General features: G+C 36.3%; 1 long non-coding RNA gene across 1 annotated transcript; it reads right to left on the bottom strand.

Moving 5' to 3' along the window:
• Positions 1–1,851: 1,851 nt before the first annotated feature.
• On the bottom strand, positions 1,852–21,434 carry LOC118239556. The gene is made up of 3 exons (XR_004772010.1): positions 21,336–21,434; positions 7,932–8,090; positions 1,852–1,910 (listed from the first exon to the last, which is right to left on the bottom strand). It is a non-coding gene; the product is annotated as an uncharacterized LOC118239556 (long non-coding RNA).
• Between the last annotated feature and the right edge of the window lie 1,579 nt (positions 21,435–23,013).

Genomic DNA, 23,013 nt, shown 5'->3' with positions numbered 1-23,013 from the left:
AAACTCAAGTAACTTATAAAAGCAGACCTATTAGAATTATGTCTGCCTTTTCAGCCAAGACACTAAAAGCCAGAAGGGCTTGTAAACATTGCTGCAGACTAAGAGATCAGAGATGCCAGCACAGAGTACAGTACCCAGTAAAATACCCAATTACCGTAGAATGAGAAAATAACATATTTCATGATACAGTCAAATTTAAACAATATCTATCTAAAATTCCAACACAAAAATGAATGTAGAAGGAAAAGGTCACACTTAAGAGGTTATCTACACACATTAAAACACTGGTAATAATAATTTCAAACTTCAGCAAAACCAAAAAAAAAAAAAAAAAGAAACTTATAAGCACACACAAACATGCACAACAAACACTAAAACCACCACCAGCAGCAACAACAACAAATTGAAAGTATTGATGTCCTCAATTCCTCAATAAAAGGCACAAACTAACAAATAGATACTAAAAAGACCCATCATTCTGATGCCTACAAGAAACACACCTCGTCATCAAAGATATTCATGAAGAATACTGCATACTCGTCAGCAGAAAACTCCATCAAGATATTTCAATTTTAAACATCTACAAAACAAACAAAAATCACCCACCTTTGTAAAAAGCACTGTTACAGATTAAATAACATGTTGATTCTCACACACTGAGACTGGGAGACTTCAATATTCCACTCTCACCAATGGACAGGCTATCTAGACAAAAACTAAATAGAGAAATGTTGGAAGTAACTGACATTGTAAATCAAATGAAGCTTACAGATATTTTGGATTGTATTCCACCCAAACACAAAAGAATATACTTTTTAATCAGTACCTCATAGAACTTTCTACAAGAAAATTAGAATAACCCCCTACATACTATCAGACTACTTTGGATTAAAACTAGATTTTAAAAAAGAAAGTTTACAAACTCTTGGAAATTGAAGAGCTCTCTTCTGAAAGAAAAAAATGAGTCAAAATAAATAAATAAATTAATGACTTTCTAGAATGTAATAAAAATCAATACACACCATTGCCAAACTTATGAGGCAAAATGAAAGCTGTACTAAGATGAAACTTCATAATACTACATGTATATGAAAAAATTGGAGAGAACTCTAAATTACAACTTAACAGCACAACTGAAAGCTCTAGAACAAAAAAAGTAAGCTTGACCAAGGGGAGTAGATTGCAAGAAGTAATCAATTTGAGGACTGAAAGAGATAAAACTGAAGCAAAGAGAACAATGCAAAGAGTTAATTTAATAAAGAGTTGGTTCTTTGTAAAAAAAAAAACAATATGAACAAAACCTATCCTAACTAACTAAAAGACAGAAAGATAATATCAAAATTAATTAAAGAAGAAAAGGAAAGGGGGACATAACAAAAGACAATGAGGGAAATCCAGAAAATATAACTTTAAAGACATACTGTAAAAATCTGTATTCCACTAAATTTGGAAATAAGAAAAATGGATATTTTTGACAAGCATCATTTGTCAAAATTGAAGATCAGATAAATGACATAAGTAGACATATAAACCCCAGTGAAATAAAACCAGTAATTCGTATCTCCCAACCAAATGAAGCCCAGTGCTAGAATGCTTTAGCACAGAATTCTACTGGAATTTTAAAGAGGAGTTAACGCCAATATCTTCAAATTATTCCACATAATAGAAACTAAAGAGCAGTTGCTAATTTATTTAATGAGGTGACAATTACCCTGAAAACCAAACTACATAAAAACTCAACTTAGAAAGAGAAATACAGATCAATTTCCCTTATGAAGAAAGATGTAAAAGCACAAACTGAATCCAAGAAAACTTCAAAAAGATTATCCACCATGATCACGTATACTTCATCCCAGAGATTCAGGCTGTTTCAACATATGAAAATCAGTAAATGTAATCCACCACATAAACTGAAAGAAAAAAAAAAACATGATTATCTCATCAGATGTTCAAAAACCCCTTGACAATATCTAGAACCCCTTCAGGATAAAAGTCCTAGTGAGATTAAGGATATAAGGGACATACCAATAAGGACCAAAAAAATCAAATTAAAGTGAGAGGAACTGAAAGCAATTCTACCAAAATTAGGACCAAGACAAGGTTGTCCACTCTCTCCATATTTATTTAATATAGTACTTAAAGTTTTAGCTAGAGAAGTAAGACAACCGAAGGAGATAAAGTTGATACAATTAGAAAGACATCAAACTATTATCATTTGCAGATGATATAATAGTATACACAAGTGGTATATTCTAAAATTCCACTAGAGAAACCCTACAGCTAATAAACATTTCCAGAAAAATTACTGGATAAAATATTCTCAAAAATCAGTAGATCTCCCATATATAAATGACAAATAGACTAAGAAAAAAAAGTCAGGAAAATAGCACTTTCTTAATATTCCCAAATAATATGAAATATTTTGGAGTAACTTTTTCCTCAAGCATGTAAAAAGATATTAGAAGATGGAAAGATTTTCCATGTTTATGGATTGGCATATTCAACATAGGAAAAATGGCCATCATACCAAAAGCAATCTCCACAAAAATTCCAACACAATTTTCTAGAGACCTTGCTATTTCAACTCTCAACTTCATATTAAAAAACAAAAACCGAGGATAGTGAAAACAACCCTGAACAATAATAGAGCTACTGCAGGTATCAGCATCCTTAAATTCAATTTGTACTATAGATTTATAATAATAAAAACCTCATGGAACTGGCCTAAAACTGACACATTGTTTAATGAAATTAATCAAAGAAATAGACATAAATACACACACCTATAAGTACCTGATTTTTTGATGAAGAAGCCAGAAATATTCACAGGAAAAAAGAAAGCATCTTCAGTAAATAATGCTGGTCAAACTGGATATTTGCATGTAGAAGAATACAGATATATTCATATTTATCACTCCACACAAAATTCAAGACCAAGCAGATCAAAGACCTCTCAACATAAAAACAGATACACTGAACATGAAAGAAGAGGAAATGGAGAATAACACTGTGTGTTTGAGGGGGGGTCATACAACACGAGGAGCTGTGATAAAGTGTCACAGCAATAGGAATGCTGAGACCCATTGTCTCTTATTTTGTCCTACTTGGCATTTGTCTCTTGGAGGCTTGCTCATTTCTGAATAGGAAATACGGAGTGGGATAGATCTGGGGGAGAATGGAGGTGGAGAAAGCTAGGAGGATTTGAGGAAGGGGAAACTATATTTGGGATGTATAATATGAGAAAATAATTCATTTTCTATTTTAAAATGTGATCAATACTAATACTTTCTTAACTTTATAAACTATGGAAAATTAATATTTTAATAATGAATTATTTAAATTTTTCATTTCAGAATGTAACACATCAATCTTAGAACTTTTTTAGCATTTCTCTATTTACTTATTATTTTGTAAATTAAATCATGGAAATCTTTCTCAACATAATAATGACACTATAGTTTTAATTTTTATTGTATTTAAATTTTTTCTATTATTCTGTTATTAAAGATTTTCTGAAATAACTGTGGTTATTTTGCTTGTTTTGGTTTGGTTTAGTCTGGTTTGATTTAGTTTCAGACAACATCTTTCAATGTAGCCCTGAATGTCCTAGATTCCACTAAGTACACCATGTCGGTCTCAAACGCATGGAGTATTACACAAAGCTCAATTTAATTTAGTATGTATCAATCCTTTTTTATATTTAACTTAATTCTTAGCCTAAAATAATTGTATAAGAGCAGTATGTGTTATGTTTCTTTACTGTTACTTCTTTCACATGGCACCTTCAACATTAATCTCTGTGCTTTGTTTAAATTTCTCAGTGAAGTTAAACAACAGAGATGCATAAAGGAAGATAGTTTAGTGTAAATGTGACCTTTATAAGAGTAAAGTAAAAAAGATCATCCATAAAAATATCTGCATAGTCTCTAGTAGCCTCAGGCAAAATGACAGCAATATCGCAGCTGTGTCAGAAGCAGTTGTTCTAAACTATAACAGACCCTTCCAAATGAGCCTCCAATAACTGTTTATTTCTATCATCACAGGTTGGCAAGTTTTTCCAGGGCTAATTATCTCTGTCACACAAAATGTACAATCTGTGGCATTTAACAAATTCAAATAGGTCTGTATATCTGAAATGTGACGTTAAATTGATGTGAATTTCACAGTATTATCAGTGTATTCCTTCGTATCTATCCTTGGTGTTCAAAAGCTGCTGCAGACATCAAATGTCCTTTGAACACAAAAGTGATAATGAGGAATTCTTACTAAATGTGTGGGATAGAGTAGATTTGTTTCCTGTCCTATATCAAACAAAGAATCTAGGCAAAGGAAGTATGCAACCTGCCAAATACTGCATTAAGAAACCAGTTTCCTCGCTCGGTAAACAATTTAGAATTACTGTCTCTTCCCAGATTTGTTCTTCTGTCATCTTCAGGAAAAGGTCAAATATGATGTTTGTTTGTTTGTTGTTTCTCTAACCATGTACCAAAGATAGACACATTACCTAGCTTTTGGGGGGTGGTTTCTTTGTTGTCATTGTTGTTTGTTTTTTGTAAGTGTATGGCTAGTGAAAGAATTTCCTGAGTATGAAGCATGATACAGTGTTAAACTTTGTAAGGCAAAGGTTTGATCAGCCCTACATATCTTACATGCTCCTCCCCAGAAAGATGTCTCACAGTGTTACAGAACTAATCATTTACTCTGATCCTCATGGCAGAGTTGATGTCTGATAAGCCTTCCCATTATTCTTCAAGTTAGCTAAGAATATTACCTCTCAACTCAGTCACACTGTACAAAAAAAAAAGAAAAAAAGAAAACACCTTGGCAGGGAAAGGAAGCCAATTGAATTTCCTCCTTTCCTGCATTTTACTCAGGAGTTCCTACCTGGTATCTTCATCTAGTCTGATTACCTGCTCCACATTTCTGACTTTGTTCAGAACTTTCATTTGCAGCAGCTGCCATACCCTGAACCAACAAATTGACATTCTTTCTGTCTTTTTCATTTTGTGGCTTCATCTGTCATCTTTAATCACTATTCTAAAAATGTTGCAATTAGAATAAGAAAAACACACAGCTGTTCTGATTATTATTATTCCACATAGGAATAAATGTTTTCAATATCTCCTCCTGTGCAACGAACCCTTTGTGGCTGTTCCTCCAGTACCTTAAAGTCTTCTTAATCCAGGTAAAAATGATCCCATTGCCTATTTAAGGCCCACAGGTCTTCTCAGCATTCTATTTTAATACTCCCCAAGCAAACACTGGCAACTAACAAAAAATATTTAAGTTCATTCTTCTATAAGTGTGTCCAAAAAAAATGAAGAAGCGGCTGGAGAATTATTTCTGTGGTTCAGAGCCCAAATTTCTCTTCCAGGGAGCCAGGTTTGATTCCCAGCACTTCACAACTGTCTATAATTCCAGTCTCTGGTGAGTCAATACCCTCTTCTGGACTGTCTTGGCACCAAGCATGCAATGTGATACATAGACAAACATGCAGGCAAAACAATCACAACTTGACCTTGACCTTAGCTCAATTTCTCATATCATTGAAATGGGTTTAAGACCATGATATTTCCTATTTTCAGGCTTTTGTGTTTCTGGATTGTAGATAACACAGGGGCCAATGCATTATACACTTCTTTAAAGACCATGTTTGTCGTTTCTTGTCTGGGGGAAGTTAACAATTATACTTGTATCAAAGAAAAAACTATCTCCAGAGAATAATTTATAAGTTTTAATGTTTTGAAATTATAATATAATAACTTCATTCTTCTTCCCTATTCTCTCTTCAATAGCTCCCATATATATACCCTACCCTACTATCTCTCAAATTCATGACTTACTTTTCTCTAACTGAAGATATATAGATACTGATATAGGTAAGAACATTTACATAGGGATAGAAAATCATAAATATTATATTAAACCTGCTCAGTATCCATAATGATACTTGTTTCTATATGATTCAAGGGCTTTCCATTGGTATTATCCAACATCTTGTGGGATATATTTTCCTATGCCTGTCACGAGTTCCTGGATCCTGTCATGAGCACACTGATGTCTGACCCTGTTGTGCTTCCATCTTGCAGAGTCACTGTGGACAGGTCCAACATAATGATGCATTTACTCAGTGACCAAACAGATCCTTTTAACCATAGTCCCCTTTCCATGGACCAGATCCAGACTAACACAGAACTCAAAGAAAAATATCCCTTGGTGGCTATCAGGGAGGAATCAACAAAAGGAGCAACTTGAATAAATACTGTGAACTAAACATTCCAAGCCAGCCCCAGGGTGTAAATAGTTGTTTATGGGTTATCTCATTCTGGCTCTGATCCTTTCCCTTTCCTTTCCCTTCTTTCTTTTCTTCTCTTTCTTCCTTTTGTTCTCATTTTGGTTATTTTATTCTTTGCTGCTTTTCCTTTACTAAATTAGAAAATTGTTCTTGTGCAAATTATAATAATTAAGATTGTTAAGACCTTGTCTCTCTTACTTAACCGAAAATTATCCTTCTCACAACATCTTCATAAATCAACACTAATTTTCAGCCTTGGTTTTCCTATTCCTTTTGTTTCCCTTCCTACCCTAAACTATATGAAGTCCAATGACAAAAATGTCATGCCACTTTATTCTTTCCCTTCCTAAGTACTGCTCAGATAGATTTTAGTGAGCAATGCTTTTAAGTCTATGATGTCAGCTACTTCTGTGACAGCTGATAGTATTCAAAAACCCTGTCATCCTGTGTATCTGCTACCCCATCCGTCTTTACAATAGCTCTGTAATATAACAGAGCAACTTTCCAGATAAATGTAAAGACCCTAGTGTGGGTAGATTTTGGGCTAATGGATAAGTTGGAGGAACCTTATACAACTTCTGTTGGTATCTCTTAATTTTGTATTATCTTTTGACTTAAAGACACCATCCCAAACACTCCCATGAGGTTATCACCACCAAAATTTAGCTGCACAGTCTTTTAGTGAGTGACAGTTAAGGGTGAAACTTCCAGTAAGAGAATAAGTGAGAAGCTCTCAGGGCCCTTTTCTATTATGTGCCCCAAGGACTAGGACTGGGTAAAATAGGCAATAAATAGTGTATCTATGAAGATGTTATTTTAGGCCACTAATGCAGTATATCGAAGTGTGTATGTGTTATACACACAGATACTGTATCCTTTTATTATTGGTCTCCTGAATTTAGTACCACATTATATTGTGTCCTCTATGGTAAAATATATGTGGTATGTGGCAATGTCTTCTCACATATTCATTCTAGTTGGGTAAAACTATAAGACTAAAATGTATATAGCTAATGTTTCAGCTATGACATGGCTCCTAAGAGCTAGCTGCTTCTAATATAGCCTATCAATTAACAAAGTAGAGACTGAAGCAAAATCTTGTCCACAAGCCATTTTAAATATTCCCTTAGCTCTGGGTAGTTAATAAGTGATTTAATCCCACTTCTGACACCATTCTGTTACGATAAATCTTTCCGCCACCCACTTGAGTTCCTCCCGTCATGTGGATGGCCAAAAGAGATGCACAGAGACTTATATTAGGTACAAATGCTGCTTGACCAATAACTAGGATTTCTCATTTGCTAGCTCAGTATTAATTATCATAAATCTATATATTTTATAAGACTTATCTTATCGGACACCTTCCACTGGCATCCTCATCCCCTGGATCACATGGTGGCTCAGAGCAGAGAGCAGGGGGAAGAGCAAAGGAGAAATGGCTCACTTCCTGCTTGTCCTTGCTTAAATATGAGTCTCCCTGCTATGTCACTTTCTGCCTGTATCACCACTTCCTTACAGCATTTCCCAGAATCTTCCTTGGCTCCTAGTCCCATCTAACTTGCTGCCTCATTGGCCAAACAGTACTTTATTCAACAATCAATAAGATGAACATATACAGAAGTACATTCCCCATTACCTTGCTCTCAATATTCCTTAGATGCCTGTAGTTCTTTGTCTAGTGTTACATCCAGATGAGCTGTTCCTCTTACATGTCATTTCTATTGGTGTTATCATCGTCCCAGTCTTGAAGCAGCCATATTGAAGACACTGCATGGGTGTCACTTCTCTGACATTTCTAGGAAACAAAAACATAGTAACCAACATTTTTTTTCCCTCTGGAACTTCAATTCTTTTGATCACCTTTTCCTGGATTGAACTGTGAGTCTGAGGTTCAAGAGACTAAGCCAGCTGCCGGTGACTAGAAAAATCATAGGTATTTGAGAATAACTTACAAATAGCAATTCAATAAGCCTGTATACTACTTAACCACTTATAAACATTCATCCTTAAAATCACAATTATGTGTAGATCTCATCGCTCAAGAAAGAAGGCTCTCCTGCAAACTGATGGCATATCCTTTGAAGACTCTTGTTCAAACAACTCTTTGAAATCAGAGCTGTATAAAAATATTTCATAAGAATCTAATAAAGTATTGAATACAACTACATTTATTTAAGTAAACTCTTTTAGTAATAAAATTTAAAAGTATGTCTATATTGTTTCTAATTTACTACAGGATGCACAGTTACTTTTCTAGCAACTATTTTCTGCAAAAGATAATGAAACTCTTTAATCTAGACTTCCTGAGAAGAAAAAGCTACTGCCTGACCATTACAACCAAATATAAGTATATACAAGCTTATATTACATCAATACAATATTAATTATCAAAATATCTCACTGTTATATTTTACAGAGTATATCATTAGCTCTGAATTGCTTACAGCATTGCAACACCTTTTAAACTTCACAGAATTTTAAAACTTTCTGCTACTTTATTGTTTCTAACAAACTGTAGAAACAAACTATAATACCTGGAGTCTTTGGCCTTTCACTTCTCATTGTGATCCTTTTTTTTTTTTTCTTTTTGGTTAAAGTAGAGTGATGACTCTGTTCTCCATGTAAATGACAAATTGGAAATTAAAGAAGATATGCAGTGGAGAGTTTCTCAAGTACAGTCCCCCAAGGCAGCATTTGAGGTGATGGAACTGACAGTCCATGGGAAGTTCAAGGACAACTCAGCATGATACATCTGTGCATTATTTGCACCTTCACTTCTAATATCGAATGCATAGTTAGTTGGTATTAGATTGTGATGGAATGAAAAGTGTTGAAATATTTTTAAAAGTGTCTCCACTCAAGAGACTACACTAAAAGAAAATTTTATTTCCATCTTATGTATTAATCAATATCTTCAGTGAAAAGGGTACTGGGAATTCTCCATAGTTTGGAGCACTGCAAGACTAATATTAACTATATGAATGAGCAGAGAGAATGGAAATGGTAGCACCTCCAAGTGATCAGCGAAATGCACAAAGTAATTTTTATAATAGCTTTTATAAAAGCATTGTGATGGATTCTAATCCAGTCATTTGTAGTGCTGTTTTAAAAATTGTCAACATGATAGAATTAGTAGTGAATTATTGAAAATTTGAGGAAGAAATGAGTCAAGAACAAAAATTAATCATTTATTTTTTAGGTAATCAAACCAGCATTTCAATAATACCAATGGAAGATATAATTGTCTCAATTACATACCTATTCACTATTAAAGGTAGCATTATAATTATTCCTGTTTGTGTTGTTCACATTCTCATCATGTGACAAAACATGACATCTGACTAAAATTAAAGGAAGCTTTATGTCAGCTAATCATAGCAGAAGTCCTAGTCCACTGCGGGGGGGGGGGGACCATAATGGAAGGAGCTTCCCTAATTTGTCAACAGGATTGTGAGGGATTTCCTTCTTTACTAGAAAGAAGTAGCTTAGCTAAACAAAAATCATGTTAAATTTAGGGGGAACTAGACAGAGCAAATAACATTAATACATCCAAGGAGGTGTACTTTAGTATATGTAAAATTAGGGAAGGGTGTTCAAATTACCTAGAAATGTGAATAATGCTGTGTAGAAATGATAGCAATGAACTTGATTTTGTGTATCAAGGAAAGCTACTTTTTCTTTATAAATAAAAGTCAAATGAATGCTACTAAATTTATACTTACCAGACATATATATGATTGATGAATAAAATATATGCTCACTTTGGTACTCAAGTTTCTATGACTTTCTTTCACCCAAATATGGTACAAGGGCTAACCAAAGAAATTGTTTTGTTAAATTTCCGGGGTCTCAAGACAGTTAGTGTAGACGAATTAGAATAAGAATATCAGATTGTAGGAAATGGCTAGAGGAGAAAGCTAAAGCTAAAAATAATTTGGGCTTGGTTTTCAGGGCACCAATATTGGGGGTGAGGAATATAGACAACTGAATCATGAAAACTCTATCCTCCATTAATTAAAGTCACAGATATGGAAGCTTCTTGGAAATCATGTGACTGACACATGGCTATGAATGTGTGTCTTTTGTCTTTTCTTTCTTGCTTGTCTACTGGCTACAATGATGTCAGAAAACTCTACTGCTATCATGTCACCCCCATGGCATTCTGCTTCATCTCAGACCTAGAACAATGGAGGCAGCTGACCAATCTCTAAAACCATTATAACCCTAATGAAAATAACCTTTTCTATTTTTTAAAACTGGTTTGTTTGTCTTATGTATTTTGTCACAGTGACACAATGTTTACTGATGTGAAGTAATAAATAAGCTAATATTCCCACAGTTTTGCTTTCTAACATTTTATTTTCACATGTATTGTTATAGATGACATTGCTTGTCCTGAATTTATGTGATTTCCTACTCCTTAGTTTCTCAGAAGGCAGTGTCAAAGAGATGATTAAGCTACAATTAAAAATGATACCCTAGTAATAAAACTGCTATAGCAAGAAAAGCAAGAAAGTTCTGAAAGTGTACATGAATAGAGGGACAACATTGTGAAGAAGAACAAACAAACAAACAAACAAACAAACAAAAACAGATTAGCCATCAGTGGAAAAAAGATGCCAGAGAAGCCAAATCTGTGATACCACGATTTGTGTGAACATTGGATTTGTTGTTTAAGACACTAGCTTTGTGTCCTGTGGGGAGGAAAATAATACTTATAAATGTATAAGGATAAGTGAATGAATAGATAGATGGCAGAGTAATAGATAGTAGGAATAAAGCAGACAGAGAAAGAATAGAAAGGACAGAAAAAAATGACAGTAGAATATCAAATGATAGACTGGACAGTTAAACAGTGAAATACATAGAGTGTGTGATATACATATCCAAAAGTTTAAATGTAAGGAACATTAATTTGATAGAAACTAGCGTTATCTTGATAGAAACAACATGACAAAACTGTAATACTTTTTATTCAATGAGAATAATAATATTTTATATATCTACTAAAATGAAACATAAATAATTTATAATATTTTTCCAGAAAAATATTATGGAAGATGCCCTGGCAAATTTTGTACTTATTATATGAGTGAATTTATTCTAAATATGATTTCAAACTTATAATTATTTTGAAAATAAAATATGCTGCATCATTCTCAATTTTCTTTTAAAAATTCTCAAAGTATCTATAAGGTATGTGTTTATATATCTATGTGTTTACAAACATATAGAATCAAGACACTGCCAAAACTACTTGAAAATACTTTATTGTTTTAATTTCCAAAAAATTCATAGGATTCCAATTCTAACATTATGTGTAATTCATTTGAGTATGGTTTTTACAATAATGGTATTCTTTTAGCTCTTTTAGAAATCAAAATCTAGCAGGAAACTACGGTAGATGATCACGTTAAACACATTCAAATTTAAGGAAAAAAATGAAGTATGGTTATGCAAAATAGTTTCTTAAAGAAATGTTCTTTTCCAAGTATGATAATTTTCCAAATAAATATGATTTTAAAAAAATAAGCATTCTAAAATTTGAGAATATTTTGTAGTTATACTGATGTTAATGTCTTTACACTTTTAAATGGAACTACAAATGCTAATTGATTACAATAGGAATTAGTCCTTTTTTGTTGCATACAGAAAAAGTATCCTGACAAGTTCAATGAAATTGTAGCATAATATCATTCATAGAAGTGTCTTTGGTTCCAGAAGTAAAAATTTGAAATGTTGGGGCCTGAAATAAATGCTTATTATGATTTTATAATGTTTAATAACAAATTGATAATAAGAAGTAATATCCATTTTGTGTGGCAGTTTTCTCCCAGGTTAAGCTGTCTTGAAAGGAAGCTTATTAAAACATAGATATTAAAAGGTAAATGAACTAGCAGGGTGTTCTAAGAGGTAAATCATTCCATGCTTCAGGGCAATATATTAACCTCAGAAAATAAACAACTCAAAAGGGGACAGGAGAGGATGTTATTGGGGACAGGGGAGGAGGGGAGAGAGAGGGAACTGGGATTGACATGTAAAACAAGCTTGTTTCTAATTTAAATTAAAAACGAAAGAAAAGGCAAAAAAAAAAAAAAAGTCAGGAAGTAACTGACACCAAGCAAATTCACCTAGGTTCTACATCCCCAAACATATATGAACAATAAGGAATTCTGAGGGCCACTGGCATACAAGAAGACCTGCCTGTAAATGTCTCAGAACAACTGAACTTTGTCCACCCTGTTGAGCTGCAAGCAGATTGTGCAGTGTTTCCCAAATTTTCAGTTTCCATGAGCTGCCATCATTACTGACATGTTTTTTTTTTTTCTTTCTAGCTTTCCTTGAATGATATATGCTCTTGTAAGTAATCCATCCATATTATTGTAAATAACCCCAGTAAAACTGATAAATCTTAAAATAAGGGGATATCTTGACCTTGTCTTGCCATTATTTGTTTCCCTACTTGGGACAAGTAGATATTTTTTCATATCTCCCCAGAACAAATGTATCACAACAATATACAAGGTATCCAATTTTTTAAACTTGGTTCTACTTTATTTTTGATATTTTTCACCTTGGGAAATAATTTGCATTCTATATGATACATTATAAAATCTGTTTTTGCAGATTTTTTTATTTGAATTAGAAACAAGATTGGTTTACATGTCAATCCCAGTCCCCTTTACCTCCCCTCCTACCCTACCTCCCCCCTCAACTAAAACCCTACCTATCACATATCCTTTCTACTACCAACTGCTTGTGAGGCCTTCCCTTGTGGGGTCATCAGTATCTATCATATCCTTTGTGATAGGGCCTAGGCCCATCCCCATATGTCTTGGCTCAGGGAGTATCCCTCTATGTGGTATGCACTCCCAAAGTCCACATCTATGCTAGGGATAAGTACTGATCTACTACAGGAGGTCCCAGAGATTTCTGAGGTCTCCTCACTGAAACCCATGTTCATGGGGTCAGTCCCATGCTGGTTTCCCAGCTATCAGTCTTGGGACCAAGATCTCCCCATTGTTCAGGTCAGATGTTTCTGTGTGTTTCACCAGCCTGGTCTAGACCCCTTTGCTCATCACTCGTCCTTCTCTGAAATGATTTTAGTTCAGTTAAGTGAATAGTTGTGGGTGTCTGCTTCTACTTCCACCAGCTTCTCAATGAAGGCTATAGGATGGCTTATAAGTTAGTAATCAATCTCATTATCAGGGGTGGGCATTTAAGGCAGCATCTCCTCTGTTGCTTAGATTGTTAGTTAGTGACATCTTTGTAGATCTCCAGACATTTCCCTAGTGCCTGATTTCTCTTTAAACCTAAAATGTCTCCCTCTATTATGGCATTTCCTTTCTTGTTTTCTTGTATCCTTCCCGGTCTCAACCTTTCTGCTCCCTCATGTCCTCCTCACCCTTCCTCTTCTCCCCTTCTCATTCTCCTAGCTCCCTCCCCTCTCCTCCCATGCTCTCAATTTGCTCAGGAGATCTTGTCCCTTTCCCCTTGTATAGGTGACCATGTATGCCTGTCTTAGCATCCTCCTTGTTTTCGAGCTTCTCTGGCAGTGTGGATTATAGACTGGTAATCCTTTACTCTATGTCTAAAATCCACAAATGAGTGAGTACATACCATGTTTGTCTTTCTGTGATTGGGTTACCTCGCTCAGAATTGTTTCTTCTAGTTCCATCCATTCTTCTCTAAATTTCAAGATTATATTGTTTTTTTTTCTGCTGATTAGTATTCCATTATGTATATGTATTACATTTTCTCTATCAATTCTTTGGTTTAGGGGCATCTAGGTTGCTTCCAGGTTCTGGCTATTTTTTTAACTGGTATTTTCTCTTTTTAAATGAAATTTTATGTAAATTAAAAAATGTTTTATATAGCAATCCCAGTTCCCTCTCCCTCCAGTCCTTCCATTTCACCCAACAGCTCCCAATCTAACCCCACATCCAATCCTCAGGGAAGGTAAGGTCTCCCATGGGGGATCATCACAGTCTGTCATATCATTTGGGGCAGGACCTAGGCCTCTCCAACATGTATCTAGGTTGAGAGTATCTCTCCATAGGGATTGTGTTCCCAAAGCCCATGCATGCACTAGGGATAAATATTAATTACATTCCCAGAGGCCCCATAGACTGCCCAGGCCAGCTAACAGACACCCACATTCAGCTGGCTTGATTCTGTCTTATGCTGGTTCTACAGCTTTCAGTTTGGAGTCCATGAGCTCTCACTTTCTCAGGTCAGTTGTTTCTGTGGATATCACCAGTGTAGTCTTGACACCTTTGATCATCTCTCATCCCTCTCTACAACTGGATTTTAGGAGTGTGGCTCAGTGCTAACCTGTGAATCTCTGCTTCTGTTTCCATCAGCTACTAGATGAAGGATCTATGACAGCATTTATGGTAGCCTCTCCATTATTGCTTAGATTCTTAGTTGGGGTCATCCTTGTGGATCCCTGGTACCATATTTCTTGTTAAGTCCATAACAGCTACCTTTGTTAAAGTATCTCTTTACTTGCTCTCCTCTGTTCTTCCCCCAACTCAACCTTCGTGATCCCTCATTTTCTTCTCCCTCTTCTTTTTCCCCTACTCTTTCTCCTTCTTCCCTCCCCTGGGCTCCCAATTTACTCAGGAGATCTTGTCCCTTTCCACTTCTTTGGGGTACATGTATGTCTCTCTTAGGGTCCTCCTTGTTGGCTAGATTCTCTGGAATTGTGGGGTGTGGGGAGCCACAGCCCCAAGACAGCACCTGGCTGGATGCCAGGGAGACGGAGCTTAGCTGTAAACAAGCCTTATTTGGAAGCGCTTAGTGGATCTGGTGTGCCTCCTCCAGCTGTGACCTATCCAGGATCACCAGGTGTCATGAGTTAATGCGGTAATGAGCTTGCTTTTAAGGGCTTGCCAGAGGGCTGGGAAATATAGAAGAAGCTAATAGAAGCAGAGAGAGAAGCTGAGGTAGAAGTAGAAGGAGAAGCTGATGTACAAGGTTCCTGAGTAAACTGCTTGAAGAAGAGTCGTGGTCGTGTCCTTCTTGCTGGTCGAGATAGACGTGACAGTGGGGGGCACTCTTCCATGGCTGGTGGGAATGAAAATTGGTACAGCCACTTTGGAAATCAATAAGGCAGTTTCTCAGGAAAATGGGAATCAGTCTACCTCAAGATCAAGCAAAGCAACTATTAGACTTATGCCCAAGGAATATACATTCTTACCACAAGAACATCTGTGCAACTATGTTTATAGCAGAATTATTTTTAATAGCCAGACCCTGGAAGCAACATAGATGCCCCTCAACCAGAGAATGGATAAAGAAAATGTGGTACATATACACAATGGAATACTACTCAGTGGAAAAAGCAATGACATCTTGAAATTCACAGTCAGAATGATGGAACTAAAAGAAACTGTCCTTCATGAGGTAACCCAGACACTGAAAGAAAAACATGGTAGATATTCACTCATAAGTAGATATTAGATATAGAGCAAATATAACTAATACCTTATCAATTTTCTGAACATAATGAAATAATCTTCCTGAAATGGTATGAGCATGTTTCCAATTATAAACAAAATCTCTTAGGTATACATTTGAACTTAGATAATGTTCTTAACAATTGCTTCATAGAACACCCTGAATTTTTCATGTTTAATATAACTCTCATATTCCATTGAGAGTTTGAAGATCATTGAATTAGTCATTTAATTCTAATTACCTACATTTATCATGTGGATTAATTTAACACTTTCAGCATGATGTTTGATTTAAATCTGTTTTTTTGTACTTTATGTACCATGTTGGCACATCATTACACCAATTGGTTGTCCAGTACCAAACAGCCAGCCCTGTAGATATACATAAAAGTAACATTACATAGACTCAACAGGTTATATTTAGAAATACATACAGACACACACACACACACACACACACACACACACACACACACACGTAAATGCAGTAGCAATTAATGAAAAATAAATCATGAATTTGAACAAGAGTAGGTAGAGGTATATGGAAAGGTTTAAAGAGAGAAATGTAATTAAACTACAATATCAATATTACATAACAAAAAGATTGCTAAAGTTTTAGAAAGGATTTGAATGATATATTTTCTTTGAGATACCCATATACTCATGTTAATTGCATCACTGCTCACAAATATTAAAATTACCAAATCAGCCTCTCTAGTTTTTTATTCTATATTTAATCAAACATGGATTAACTCATGTTATTTTAGGAAATTGCATGGAGCTACAGATTATCATGGTACCTAAAATGAATCAACGTCTAAGGTCAAATATAATTTTCTTTTATAAGTGAGGAAATAGACATGTGAAGTTAAAATGGACCCCCAGGCTGAAGTGAAGAATAAAATGTACAGGTAAGTAAGAAGGGGTCTAAAAAGAAGAAATACATGTAATTATCCCAGTAGAACCCTCCTATTCCAAATACATCAAAATGAATCAATGTAAAAAATGACCACATGGTGAATTGAAATTTATCATTCAGCTTTTAGAGAATTCATTAATATTGGACTCTAGTTTCCTAGAAATGGTTAATGTAGGGGATGCTATAGCCATGCCTGCTTAGGGGCTGGCTACAGGTGTCCCTGACCACACCTGCAAGGGCATGGTCAGGGTGATGTAAGGAAGGTTTCAGAGTGAGGAAACTCACGTGGCACCCCTTACTTTCACTTTCATCTCCAGCTTGCTGTATTTACTGCTGCCCTTCCAGCTGGCTAGGTCACTTTATAAGTAAGGCTTTTCCCGAATAAATTCCTTTGTATTCTTACGTGGCTCTGAATTAATAATTTCCCACATTATCTGGTTGTCAGGAGCAGGATATTGTAAACCTAGGCCCCATTTGGGAGAGCCCCGGGGTCCTACCAGAACAGAGGACTAGCTGGCTGGGAAAACGCTCCCTTTCTCCACAGATGCTCCTAGCTCACAGCTGACCCCCTTTGTCACAGAAGTGCATTCCCACTGCTGCTGAGCCACTCAGAACAGTCTGCCCAGCTGGGAGAGTTCTCCAGACCTCCCCACGATTTTACCGCCACAGTTTCTAGCTGTGCATGCACAGGACCAGCCAGATTGCTGCCTGCCTGTGCCCAGAGGCCTCCTGCCCTTGAGCTGATTAGACCTTGGGAAAGGTGTAAGCTTTTAGCAGGTCCCACAGCTTCCCCTAGCTGCAGTGGATATAAAGCTGTGCTGCTTTTAGTGGTTGCAGCCACAAGGCCATACACTTCCAGCTAAGCCCAGCCACTGTCTTTGTGACCTCAGCTCAGCCACCACCACCGTCATCTTGCCTGACGGACTGCTGCCACAGGCTGCGTTGACTAGCTGAATGTCTTCGCCACCTGCTGGCCAAAGATAGTTACTGCATCTGGAGTGGAAATCAGGTAATTTCATGACGGAATATTTATTATTTTCTACAATTGGTAATATCTTTGCTTATTACATGAATTCAATGTTCGAGGAGGATGCTGATCTGCCAGTTAACTGCTTATATGCAGTAATGAGAGTTAGCTTGCTGGTACAAATAACATTACTAGCTGGAAGTCTCATGAACAGGGACAAAGATAACCTCATCACCTGCTTACAGGAAATAACAGCTTTATGCAATGAGGTTTTGGAGAACAGATTAGGTCAGGCCACAATTGTGCAGCAAGTGGAACAGAAGTTGGATTATAAGCTTGGCTCTGTGTCCAACATGCTAAAGACAGCTGTCTGTTACCCAAGAAGAAATGCAGAGTATTTATGATAAGATAAACACATAGAGATCTTCCATGTCTGAGGCTTTAGTGGCTAGGCTGTCAGAGGACCATGACTAACTAAACATCTGCAGCCAGCTAGAATCTCAGATAGGCACTGTAATCCAGAAACTAGATGCAAAGATGCAAAATACCCAGAATAGGGTCTATGAATTGGAGAATGTCATTCAATCAATTAGGGAAGCATATAAGGTAGCAGATCAAAATTTGAGTCTAGATTTGAATGTTTGGAAAATAATTTATAGAACATGGCTGAAATATTAGATATGTCCATACGGTCAATTGCTGAGGATTCAAGATGAGCAAATCATGACCTCAAATCTAGACTCCAATACATAGAAGGCAGTTTTCATACTATCCAGATGCTGTCTAAGGACAAACATATTAAAGACCTAGAAAAAACATGTAGAGGAGCAGTTAGAGTAATTTACAGATTCACTAACATGCTTGGAATATTTATGATTCAGGAAATTGAAACTTTTCATGAGGATAACATTACTAGGCTTAAAGATCATTGGGATGCCTCAGAGACAGAATCACTCCACTCTGAGGCACCTACTCCACCAAGGTATCATGACTATTCTTCTAACATTGTTACTCATACATCATCAGTGTACCCAGCTAACATGGTAGAAAAGCCACCTTGTAAGATACACCCTCAGGGACAGATTGCTTATGTATGGCAGTCTATACAGCTGAAGGATCTTGAGAATATTAAAGAATCAGTTGTCTCATATAGTCTCCATAGCCCATATGTAAAACAGCTATTACATTCATGGGCAACCTTTAACAGGATAATGCCCATGGACTGGGAAAGACTGGTGGCAGCTGTACATGAGAATTCATGCCAAATCCAGTGGAAGGCATTGGTGAGGACAGCAGTGAAGCTCCTTGAGTGTCAGGGCATAAAGGAAGGTTTTGAAGCCCTCCTAGATAAGATTCTTGGTGAGAGTATTTATGCTAACCCACAGGCTCAGGCTGAATATAACACCATATACTGTTGCTATGGATGAAAGCAGCATTAAACACCTGGGATAAGGTTCGTGTGCCAGGAGAACACCTAGACTCTTATACCAGGATAGAACAGGGACCCACAGAACACTTCCAGGCCTTGTTACAAAGGATAACAAGGGCAGTAGAATTACAGGTAACAGATCCAGAAACAAGACAATCAATTATATATATCCAATAGCTTATGAAAATGCAAACCCAATATGCAAAAGAATACTTTTGCCTTTAAGATCAGATCAGCTTCACTAGAAGAATTTGTTTGTCATGCAGCCAACATTGACTATAATGTGCAAGATACTGAAACTTAGGTAGGCCAAGCCATCTTAAAAGGTTTAAAAAGGCATCAGGAGATTAAAAGTTCTAGAAATGAGCACACAAGGGCCTGGGAAGGAGAAGCGCCTTACAGAGGTCAACATAGGTACCAAGAGGCCAGAGTTTATCACTACTAAGCACCAGAACCTTGGGTAGGAAGAGCCTTCCTCATCAGACCACAAAGTGCCAGGAACCTAGATGTTTCAGCTGTGGTACAATGGGACATATTAAGAGAAATTGTAGACAAAGGAATTTCAACAATGCCTTATATGGAAGGCCACTGCCTTCTGGATTGCGTAGAAGATGTTTTAAGGGCAGACACTGGACCAATGAATGTAGATCGACCAGGGACATGCAAGGAAACCAGTTAAGGCCGGGAAACCCCAGGGGGGCCTCAAGAAGTCCCCATATCAAGAAAGGTCCGGTTGTCCCAGTAGCAGTGGAAGACAATTTCTCACAGGATGAATAGACAGTTCTTTGCCTTTTGTAAAAAATAATACTGCTCTAGATGGTTGTTTAACTAGCAATGAAAATCAAATCTGACTGGACAAAATGAGAAACGCATATTTTGGCAAACTTCTATTAATGATAAAAGACCTCAGTTGAAAGTGAAAATTAATAATAAAGTTATTACTGGCTTAGCAAACATAACGGGCATATGTGCATATTATTACCCAAAATACCTGGCCTCAGAAATGGCCTATTAGAGGGGCGAATGTACAATTTTGAGGAATTGGAACTCTATTGAGAGTTTGACATAGTGTTCACTTCGTGGTCTGCATTGGACCAGAAGGACAGAAAGGGAGACTGAAACCATATTTGGCAGATATATCTATAAATCTCTGGGGTCGTGATTTCTTACAGCAATGTAATACTCAGATTAATATTGCTCCAGTGTTGGATACAAATTATGTACAATCTTTAGATAGTAGAAAAGATCTGGTATGATGCTTTGGAAAACAGTTACCAACCATCCAGGATGTACAGAAACAAGGAACAAATGATAGAACTTCAGAGGAGCCAAAGGCCCTGCCATTGCAGTGGTTTACAGATGAACCTGCTTGGGTAGGACAATGACCTATGACCTCTGAGAAGCTAGAGGCTTTAGAAAAGTTAGTGTAGGAACAGCTAGAGGATGGACACATAGAGGTATCTACCAGCCTTGGAATTCTCCTATAATTGTTTTCAAAAAGAAGTCAGGTAAGTGGAGAATGCTGACAGACCTGAGAACCGTAAATAAGGTAATTCAAACAATGGGCTCTCTGCAACCTGGAATGCCATTACCTTCCTTGATACCTAAAGGGTGGCCAATCATAGTCATTGATCTGGAAGACCGTTTTTTCACAATACCATTACAGGAAAACGATAGAGAAAAATTTGCATTTACTGTACCATCTCTTAATAATTCACAGCCAGTTAGGAGATACCAGTGGAGGGTTTTGCCACAAGGACTGCTAAGTAGTTCTACTTTGTGTCAACACTTTGTACAGCAACCTTTGAAAATAATTTGTAAGAAATTTTCATAATGTCTTGTTTATCATTACATGGATTATATTCTTTTATCAGATTCTAATAAGGAGAACTGGGAATGTATATTTGACATGGTGAAGGAAGTTCTGCCTCATTGGGGGATAAAGATAGCCCCAGAAAAGATACAAAGAGGAGATTCTATTAACTGTTTAGGTTATAAGATAGACTTACAAAGAATCAGACCTCAAAAGGTACAAATTAGAAAGGATCGTTATCAAACTTTTAATAGTCTTCAGAAGCTGCCAAGGTAAATTTCTCAATTACAGACGTTTTTTGGGGTAGAAGTGCATGACTTAAAGCATTTAAAAAGTGTCCCTTAAAGGTGATAAGGACCTAAAGAGTCCAATAATATTATTCGCGGAGGCAGAAAAAGAGTAACAATGGGTAGAAAAGAGAATATTGGATGCACATGTAGATCAGATATACCTTGATTTAGGCTGTATCCTGGTTATCTTGCCATCCAGAGAATATCCTTCTGGGATTCTGAAGCAGAGGGAAGACACCATATTGGAGTAGATATTTCTGCCACATAAACAGAATAAAAAGTTAAAGACAAATATAGAAAAGATTTCTGATTTGATTTTAAAAGGCAAATTAAGACTCCATCAACTGACTGGAAAAGATCCAGCAGAAATTATAGTACCTTTAACTAATGAAGAAATTTCCTCCTTATGGAAGGATAATGAATAATGGCAAATAGGTCTTACTGACTTTTTGGGAACAATTAGCACCAACTATCCCAAAACTGACAGAATTAAATTCATAAAAGACAGTCTGGATTCTTCCATGTATTGTAAGACAAACTCCAATTTCTGCAGTTCTTACCTTCTACACTGATGCCAACAAATCTGCTAAGGCAGATTATAAAGCAGGTGAAATAAGTAAAGTAGTTCAAAGTCCATATAAATCTGTACAGAAGGCAGAATTATATGCAATTCTCATGGTACTCATGGATTTTAAAGAACCTCTTAATATAGTTACTGATTCTCAATATGCAGAGAGAGTTGTGTTACACATTGAGCCTGCAAAATTCGTTCCAGATAATACAGAATTAACTTCACTGTTTATACAATTACAGGAAACAATCAGAAACAGAAATAATCCTATGTACATTACACAGCTCAGATCCCATACGGGTCTGCCAGGCCCACTATCACAAGGCAATGATGAGATTGATCGATTATTAATTGGAATTGTACTAGAAGCCTCAGAATTTCATAAGAAACATCATATAAATAGCAAATGTTTGAAAAAGGATGTCTCCATCACTTGGCAACAAGCCAAGCAGATAGTGAGAAATTGTCCTACTTGTTCCTTTTATAAACAAATTCCATTGCCAGCATGCTGTAATCGTAAGGGCATTTGGAGAAATGATGTTTGGCCCATGGATGTCTTTCACTTTGCAGAATTTGGAAATTTAAAATATGTACATCATATTGTAGACACATTCTCAGGGTTCCAATGGGCTACTGCTCTTAACTCTGATTAAGCTGATTCTGTTATTACACACCTGCTAGAGGTGATGGCATTTATAGGTATACCTGAACAAATAAAAACTGACAATAATCTAGCATATGTCTCTACAAAATTGGAACAGTTTTTCAAATATTATAGCATAAATCATGTCACTGGTATACCACACAATCCTACAGGACAAGCAGTGGTTGAGAGATCTAATAGGACACTAAAGGAGATGTTCCATAAACAGGCTTGGAAGACAAAACCCCCAACACATAGGTTACATAATGCCTTATTTACACTAAACTTTGTTAACTCCAATGAGAAAGGACAAACAGCTGCAAAAAGACACTCGTCTATGGGGAAAAAATTGATGAACTGAATCAGCCGGTATACTTCAAAGATGTGCTAACCTCTGTATGGAAACCAGGGCATGTGTTATGATAGGTTAGGGGATTTGCATTGGTTTCCACAGGAGAAGAAAAACTTTGCATACCATCAAAGTTGATCAAGATTTTAGTTGAAAAGGTAAAACATCTCAACCAGGAGAAATGACAGGTATCCTACTAAGGTATGTCTCATAAACTAAATAGAAACCTCCCAAAGGAAAGGGAAGTGTTTTGCTTTTATCTTCACAGAAAAACGC

Source organism: Cricetulus griseus (genome assembly GCF_003668045.3).
Source record: "Cricetulus griseus strain 17A/GY chromosome 1 unlocalized genomic scaffold, alternate assembly CriGri-PICRH-1.0 chr1_0, whole genome shotgun sequence".
NCBI classification, from domain to species: Eukaryota; Metazoa; Chordata; class Mammalia; order Rodentia; family Cricetidae; genus Cricetulus; species Cricetulus griseus.
The sequence above is the reverse complement of the archived record's forward strand: the minus strand, read 5'-3'. Positions and strand labels throughout refer to the sequence as shown.